Raw genomic sequence first — 8,648 nt, forward strand, 5'->3', positions numbered from 1 at the left:
TTTTCAGCTCTTCTTCCGCTTGAGCTGCTACTGATCTTAAAGAAACTCAGCATCTTTCTCCAGCTGCAAAGCCAAGGACCAAACTGTCTCATTAATTCCGTCATATTTTGGGGAGCCAATTAGCACAGAATTTGTTTCATACTGTTCTAACCCTAATGGCAGACTCAGATGTGGCTTAGAGGTTTTTAATCTTTTAATTCTTGCTTACCTCCAAATCTGGAAATTATTAAACAGTTTAAGAATTAGGAACCAAGTCGGTGTCAGTGGTTTTCTGGAGAAGGAGAGGCTCAGGGGGAGACTAACTGATCTCTACAACCCTGACAGGAAGGTGGAGGAGGGTCAACCTCTTCACTTGTCCCAAGTGAAGGAACAAGAAAAAAGGGCTTTAAGTTTCACCAGGGCAGGTTCAGATCAGATATCAGGAAAAAAAAAAACTCCCTGCAGGTGTGGTCAGACACTGGAATAATTTTCCCAGGGTGGTGGTGGAGTCAGCACCTCTGGAAGTGTTCAAGAGGTGCCTGGATGTGGCCCTCAGGGACATGGTGCATCCCACCCACCCCATATTTATACAGGTATTGCTCTGCTGAGTTCCAAAAATATTTGAGTTAAAAATAAACAAATCCAACATGTCCAGTCAAGGATTTGTTCTAAGCATCACCCACAGCTCCCAGGGTTTTGTTCCATTTTAATTTTGTTTTCGCACTACAAAGAGAAGCCTTTGTTTGCACTCGGGAAGAGCACCTGTGGAATCTTTAAACATTTTCAGGCATGTTTGAAAAGCTCAGCCTCGTGGTAAAGATTTAATCTATCAAAGTGGTATAAATAATGTAGACATAGCCTAAGGTGTCCCTTCTTCCCCTTGCAGGTCGGAAAAGAACAGAAGCGTCACTCTGGTGCATTTTAAAATATTGCTCAGGCAGAGCAGTGACAGATCCTGGGCTGGCCCTGAATTATGGGTGTCTGTTTATTACTGGTTATTTATGAGGGCAAAAAACCACACTTACAAACCACCAGGATCCAGACCAACATAAACAGCAAAATAATGTCTTATTAAAAGCCCTAAAAAAGGTTTACCTCTAAAGGTTTTGCTTTTTGAGTAATTAAAAAGAATTGCTCAGCAGAGGTTAATTGATTTATGTTTGACAGCTGATGTGGTGCTTGATGGATGTCTCTGGAAAACTAAATCTCCAAGACAAAGACACCTTTTTGTAAGATTTAAGTAAAAATACCTGCAGCGTGCAACGTGAAATGTCCTTGCAAAGTTCCAAAATAATCATGTTTTGCCAAAAGTCTGTTTTCGCAACAGAATCCAGGAAAACAGCTGCAGGTTTTGTTATGGATGTGCTCCAGAGTGAGCTCACAGATCCTGTGAGGTTCCCCTTGTGCTGGAGAGGTCATTCCTTAACAGAAAAAAATAACTCCAAAACTTCCCATTTTTATTAATTATCTGCATTTCCTGTCATGTCTTGAAAGTTTTCTTTTAGCCTGGACATCGATGAAGAGTGAATTTGGATTAATTTAATAAGCATAAACTTCATTATTTCATACAGTATTGTGTTCATCATACTGGGATTCAGAAAGATGTTTCCTACTACAGAAAAAATTATTGAGAAAGGTGATAATTTATGGGTGAATGGCTCAAGTGAAAGGGGAACCAATGAAGGTTGCTTGGGGTGTACAGCTGATGAGGAGCTTCATGTATAGCTCCTTTTATAGGGTACTCTGATAAAACGTGGCATTTCTTTCCCTAAGACCTGAACGTGTGAAATGTTCATTTTATAGCATGAGGATTAGAGTTGAAAAAGTCATATTTATCTGCTGCTGCCTCAAACATCCCGAGCTGCAAAAATATCCTGCTCGGCGTCTTTGCCAGGTATGTGCTCCAAAGGAAAAGCACAGCCCCCAAACTGGGAAAAATGTTTAAAAAATGGGTTTGGGGAGTGGTTTGCGTCGCTGGGAATCAGCAGTGGTTTGTGGGCGTGCTTGGGGTGTCTCTCTGGGTTCTGTGCCAGTGCAAAGGGGCCCCCAAAGGTGGGATGGAGGGCAGGCTGTGCTTGGAGGGGTTGGGGCACGTCCTGAGGATCGCGCTCCTTTTCAAGCCCGTGTTCCCAGACAGAGCCGGAGCAGCGCGAGGGTAGCGCTGACACTTCCCCACGTACCCAAAGGAACTGCAAGCCCAGACTTAGCAGACACCTGCTCCTCCTTTAATTTAGCTTTTTCCAGGGGAACTAAGCCTGTGGAGGGTGTTGCTGTCATGCCTTGTTCCCGTCGCCTTCCGGGTCTGCTCCGGAGTGACAATGTGTCCACAAGGAATTTCTCCATCTCACCCTGTGGAACAGAGCTACCCCACCTGACTCGCAGCAGCCCTCATCCCTGAAGGTTCAAAAGGTTCAAATAACTGGTGATGACTCAGAAAATATGAGGCTGAAACTTTTATCCTTGGAGATCCGTGTGAGATTGGACACAAATAACTGCGGCGTCTGACCCGCGCGGTGTTGGATGTGCCCATCTCACAGTCTGGGTTTCCACAAATACTCTCAGCACCTGAAGGATGAAGGTTTGGTGGTTTGAAAGGCTTGAGGAATAAGAGGCAGGGAAAGGAGCTGATCCCCAGCCCAGTGTTGCTGTCATGCATTCAGCAGGTGCTGCTCTGTCTGCTCTGGAGTCTCAGATTAATTCTTTGAAAGCTTTCAGCCACATCATCAGTGGTGTGGAAAGATGTACAAGGGCAAAAAGGAAAGGGAACAGAGAAAACAGTGGTTTTCTGCTTCCAGGGCTGTGAATGGGAAAGAAACCAGCTGTTCTGCAGCTTATGGGGTGCATCCGTCACTGAGGGACACGGCGCAGCTGGAGACGTGGGGAAATGCTGTGTGCTTCACACAGAATCCTGGGATCACAAAGCCTGGAAAAGCCTCTGAGCCCATCCAGTCCAACCACTCTCCAGCACTGCCAAGGCCACCACTGCCCCATGTCCCCAAGTGCCACATCCACATGGCTTTGAAGTCCCTGCGGGGGTGGGGACTCCCCCAGTGCCTTGGGCAGCTGTGACAAGGTTTGGTCGCCCTTTCGGAGAAGAAATCTTCCCAATATTGAACCTAAACCTCCTCTAGTGCAACTCAAGTCCGTTTCCCCTCGTCCTATCCCTTGTCCCCTGGGAGCAGAGCCTGAACCCCAGCTGACTGCACCCTCCTGTCAGGAGCTGTTGAAATAGTTGAAGGAAAAGCTGTTGTTGGGGAAAATAAAGTCCCAAACGAGCCTCATTTTCCCCAGGCTAAAAACCCTCAGCTGCTCCTCATCAGACTTTCCTCCAATTACCTTCTGCCCTGGGGTTTACCCCATCCCTAGATGGCTTTGGTAGGGTTTTGGGTGGTTTGTTAGGGAAAGCCAAGTGGGGAGGTAAATCCTGCTGGGAATTGTGTGGGGAATGCCCTCCAGCCCTGCTCCTTTGTGCTGTCCCACCTGGATGAGAAATGCCACCTCTTCTGTGTTCTGGACACTGCACAGAACCATTTGTATGAGTGATGTAAGTGGCTTCAATTTATTACTTCAGCTTATTGAAATTGCTCTTAACTCTGCTGTTGGCAAATACAAGTCAGTGAGGTTTTGTTGTTTTAGCAGGGAAAAATCCAGAGTGAGGAATGGGCTACAGAGATGAGCATCAGGAGGATCTGTAGTGTTTGGTGTAAAATATTTGGGTTATTTTGGTGGGGAAATACTTAATATAGAAAGTAGTAGATGAAATAAAATAACAGAAAAATATCTAAGGCCCAGCCTGACGCAATAAAATCATTTTGGTGTCAAAGCCCAGTGTCAACAGCAGCCCTGGTGCTTGAAGTCATCTCCTTGGTCCTCCTGGGATGAGCTTCACCCCTTCGAGGTGCAAGTACAGGAAAATTGTTTCTTTTAGCTCTTAGGGATTTATCAAACAATACAACCAGTGTATCTCTTCTCTGCCAATGAAAATCACTTTTAACACGTCTCCTGCTTTTCACTCATGGAAATGAGGTCGGAAAGTTCACGTGTTCCTGTCCCACCATGCCAAAGTTCTGTAATGGAAGCTCCCACTGCCTCCAGATTTTATATTTCAGCTACTGGCTTTGTAGAGATGAAAAATTTCTATCACCCTGTAAAGTAATCCCTGTTAAACCTTCTAAATCCTGTAAAGTTTTTTAATTCCTGAAAACTTTTCTATCTCTCCTTTGGTTTTTACATGCCAAGGATTGAAGTTTTTAGAGGGAGGTATTAAAAACTGGGAAAAAAAAAGTCATATTCACTTTCAGGTACAAAAATTAATTAGCCCAAGAATTTCAATTTTCATAGTGGCAAGTCATACTAAATTAGCTTTCCTGTGGGAAAAAGAAAAGTTCAATTAAAACAAAAGACCTGTGTGGAAGAGATTCTGGAAACTATTTCAAGTTCAGTTTTCAGATGGGTGACAAATTAAGAGGGATATTAAGATTTTATTCAGGTCTGCGCTTTAAGAAACTTTTAACTTATACCAGAGAGCAAAAGATAAATAGAGTCAGTTCTGCATGACTTCTGATATAAAAACTAATAGGATGGAAAATTACTTTGAAGTAGAAGTGGCTCGATATTAGATAATTAACAGTGCTTAGTTGGAGTTCTGTAACAGCTGAGTGACAACAAGGGTGTTCTCTGTCTATAACCTGAGAGCAAAGGCTCTTATTGATACAAGTGATTTAAAAACATTCTAGTTTGGGTTTTTCCTCTTGTTCCTCACAGTGTTCAGTGCCCAGATATCGTGGTGCTGCTCAGAGCTCGTCTCAGGGTTTGATCCAGCTGGCCAGACTCATCCCATTTATCCTGGAAAACTTATGGAGAACATAAATTCATAGTGGTTTTGGTCCTGACTTCTGTGAGGAGAAGTGAATAATTTCTGAGGTTCATATAGCCTGAGTTAGTCCTTACACACTCAAAATTCACCAAAAATTTAAATTATCTCATTTTAGTCTGGAACAACTCAACTTTTCATGTGGGAACAGCCTTGGGTGGATAAAGTTTTCCAGGTTTTTGATGAACAGAAGGTTCTCAAAAGCGCCGTGAGCATCTGATGGAAAGTCAGAGGCAGTTTTATCTCTGTTGATGAAATCTCTGATTGCAGAGAGGTTTGCATGAGCACAGGAGGTCAGGGCAGAGTCTGGAGGATGGCAGAGGAAGTTCAGTATTTTTTCCCTGATGGTTTTGACTCATGTCCTGCAGCATGCCCTGCATCCTGAGCTTTCTCTGGCTGCCTCTTCTGGTGGACAAGGAACAGCTGCTTTGGGTTTGTGTATGAAAATTGATAAGAACATGAGAAATGATCTCCTGGAACAGGCTTGGCCCAGCCTTCTGCATCTGGAAGTGCAGTGGGAGATGCTATTCAGGGAGAGCAAAATTTCCACAGAAACACAACAGCTCGGAGCTGTTGGGGAGCACCAGCAGTGAAAATATCGAGGCTGAGCTGATTTTCCTTTTCCCTGCCTTCCCCGCCTTGATGCTGGGTGTCAGGAGAACATCAGGAGTTCATTTTGACACTGGATTTCTTTTTGGAGCTGTTGATTAAGTTATTTTTTTCCTTTTATTTTTGGCTTAATTTGGAATAATTTTCATGACGTCTGAGGGCTCAGGCATTATGTTACTGTAGTTTAACCTTCAGTTTGGTCAGAAACCCTGCAGGGACTTACTTTGGGTTGGGTGAGATGGTTGGGTCCTTAACCCACAGAAATTTGCTTGAATCCAAGAGAAACAGTGGTGGGCTGGATGTGTGGTGTTTTGGGAACAGCCATGGAGTTAAATTGTTGGATGTGGAAGATCCTATCTTTGGTCTATCCCCATAATCCCACAGATGGATGGGTAGGAATCTGAATAATGGGAAAACACCTTTGCTGGGGTTGGAAGAACCCAATAACTCTTTGAGGCGATAAAGACAGTGGAAGAAAATTCTGGAAAACTCAAAAATCTGAGCCTGCAGGAAAGCAGGTGTCAAAAGGCAGCAGGAAACAAGGACAAAATAGTGAGAAACATTTTCCAAGGGTGTTGTTTTCTCTATCAGCTCTCAGACTCAAGCTAATCAGAGACATTAGAAATTCAAAATGTTCCACCATGGCCTTTCTCAGAGCCAGGTTTTTGTGGAGACCTTGTTTTCCCCAAGAATGCCCCGAGCCCTGCCTGGCTTTAGCATGGCTGAGCCCAAATTAACATTCCATTTTGGCTGCTCTGCAGCCACAATCTATCTGTAACAGGAGATTTATCCCTGCAGCTGGAGTGGCAAGTGCCTCAGAGAGATGAGGCCATCGCCACCACACAAATATTTTCTTTTTCCACGCTCACCCTTTGAAGGGGTCACACACAACAGTATTCAGGACAAAATTATACAGGAGGAGAGGCAAAATTTCTCCCTTTTTTTCTGGCAGTGGTTACTTCTTCTTTTAATGGTAGGGTTAAAGAAGCAAATTCTGTTTGCAAGTAACTAGCAAAAAAAAAAAAATTATGGTTAATATGGTTTAATAAGTATTTAGCACTCTGGTTTGCAAAATACCATTTATATTTTTTTTTTTCTGTTAAGAATGTTCCCCAGGAAGAACAAATCTCTCATGAAAACCTCTTCTAAAGAAGAATAAAAATGGTTTTTATGTGACAAACTCCTGAATTAAGTAATACTTGGATGTTGAAAGATCACAACAGAGCTGGAACAAAAGAGAAAAATCTGACTGAAGAAGCAAATCATTCAAATGTGCCTGGCAAAGGGTATTCAGGGTTTGCTGTCTTGAGGGTTTTCACCCATCACTCAGGCTGCTGTCACTGTCTGTAGGAAACAAAATTCTTCAGAGTTGCAGCTAAAGATTGTCTTCTCATCAGGGCAGGGAACCAGTGGGAAAGATCTGTGTCCTTCCTTTCTCGTCAGGAATTTGTGGATTAACAGCGTGGCTCAAGTCTTTGGGAATGAAATTTGACACCAGAAGCCTTGCAGGGCCTGAAGGGGCTCCAGGAGAGCTGGAGAGGGACTGGGGACAAGGGCTGGAGGGACAGGACCCAGGGAATGGCTCCCAGTGCCAGAGGGCAGGGATGGATGGGATATTGGGAATTGGGAATTCCTGGCTGGGAGGGTGGAGAGGGGCTGGCACACATTGCCCAGAGCCGATGTGGCTGCCCCTGGATCCCTGGGAGTGTCCAAGACCAGGCTGGACAGGGCTTGGAGCAGCCTGGGATAGTGGAAGGTGTCCTGGGCATGGCAGGGGTGGGATGAGACAGAAATCCTTCCAGGATTCTGTGAGGAGAGGGGAATTTATGCTCCAAGGAGCAGCTGATGGTCAGAGCTGTGAGGGGGAGCTGCCTGGGAGGGGCTGGCTGGAGGATTTGGAGATGGAAAGCACACGGGGCAGAGCTGCAGGTGCACCAAGGTTTCTCACAGCAGCTGGAGGAGCGCTCAGAATTCCAGTGGGTGACCTTAACCAGAGCTGGCAGGGCAGCTGTTTGGGTTGGGAGCCATGTAGGAGATTTCCTGGAGAGCATTAGGGACAGTTCAGGGGTATTTTCTCCCTGAGCTGAGCTGTTTTAGGGGGATGCTCTGCTGGATCTGCTGGTGATGAACGAGGAGGAGCTGATGGGATGTGCAGCTCCAGGCCAGCCCTGGCTGCAGGGCCCTGGGGATGAGAACATCCCAAACCTTTAAACACCGTGGGAAGGGAGCAGGGGGATGAGCAGGGATTGATCTGGCTCTGCCTGGAGCAGGTGTTTGGAGCAGGCACCTCCAGAGGTCTCACAGCCGTGGCTGCTCTGTGAGCCTCTGGTTTCTCACTTTGTACCAAAACTGGAAACTAAGAGAGATTTATTTCATGAGCCCCAAATCTTTGTCCCGTGGATTTGCTTGACTGTTTGCTGATTTGTAGAGCTGGTTTTTGGTTTGTTTCTTTTTTTCCCTAACCCTTCCATTGTGTTGTAACCTGACTTCTTGGGAGTCAAATTTGGGTTCTGGTTCTTTATCACAAAGGAAAGGCAAAATGCAACCCCAAATCCGACCTATGGGCTGCTCTGCTTCTGCTGGACTTTTAGTCCTAATAACCTCATCTAATATATAGGTTCACTTTAGCCTGTTTCTGTTGAACCATTAAAATACAAAGGAAATGAGAATTCATGTTTGTGCTGATAGAAAATGCAGATATTGAGAATTTTATGAAATGGCTGGCTATAATTTTAGAGCATTAAGATAATTGACTGGCCCTATCTACCAGTGCTGAAATAGAAATATCTTTAAATTTTCTCATTATTTTACTCTTTTTGACACCTTTGTTCTCTCATCTTTCAATACTCAGCGTTTTCACTCAGTTTCTACTGCATTTGTGGGACGTTACAGTGGTTGGCCCTTAAATGTTACAATTATTTGGTTTTAGGAACTAGATCAGTTAATTAGAAAAAAACAACCCACTAATGATGTTTGCATTTAACAAAAATTTTGTATTCCTGAACTGTATTGGGCCAAAATTGATTCAGCTACTTTGCATTATTTTTTTTATTTATTTATTTTTTTAAAAATTTTTCTTTTGAAAATGCATTGCCTTTTTTAAGGTAAAAAAAGTGTATTTTTTCACCTTAAAAGCTCTTGATATGCTTGGGGAGGCTGATACCTGCAACCAGGCAAGGAGCTTGAG

Source organism: Pseudopodoces humilis, chromosome 8 (assembly GCF_049639895.1).
Source record: "Pseudopodoces humilis isolate 2021_Gansu_Grassland_sample_001 chromosome 8, ASM4963989v1, whole genome shotgun sequence".
In the NCBI taxonomy this organism is placed as follows: domain Eukaryota; kingdom Metazoa; phylum Chordata; class Aves; order Passeriformes; family Paridae; genus Pseudopodoces; species Pseudopodoces humilis.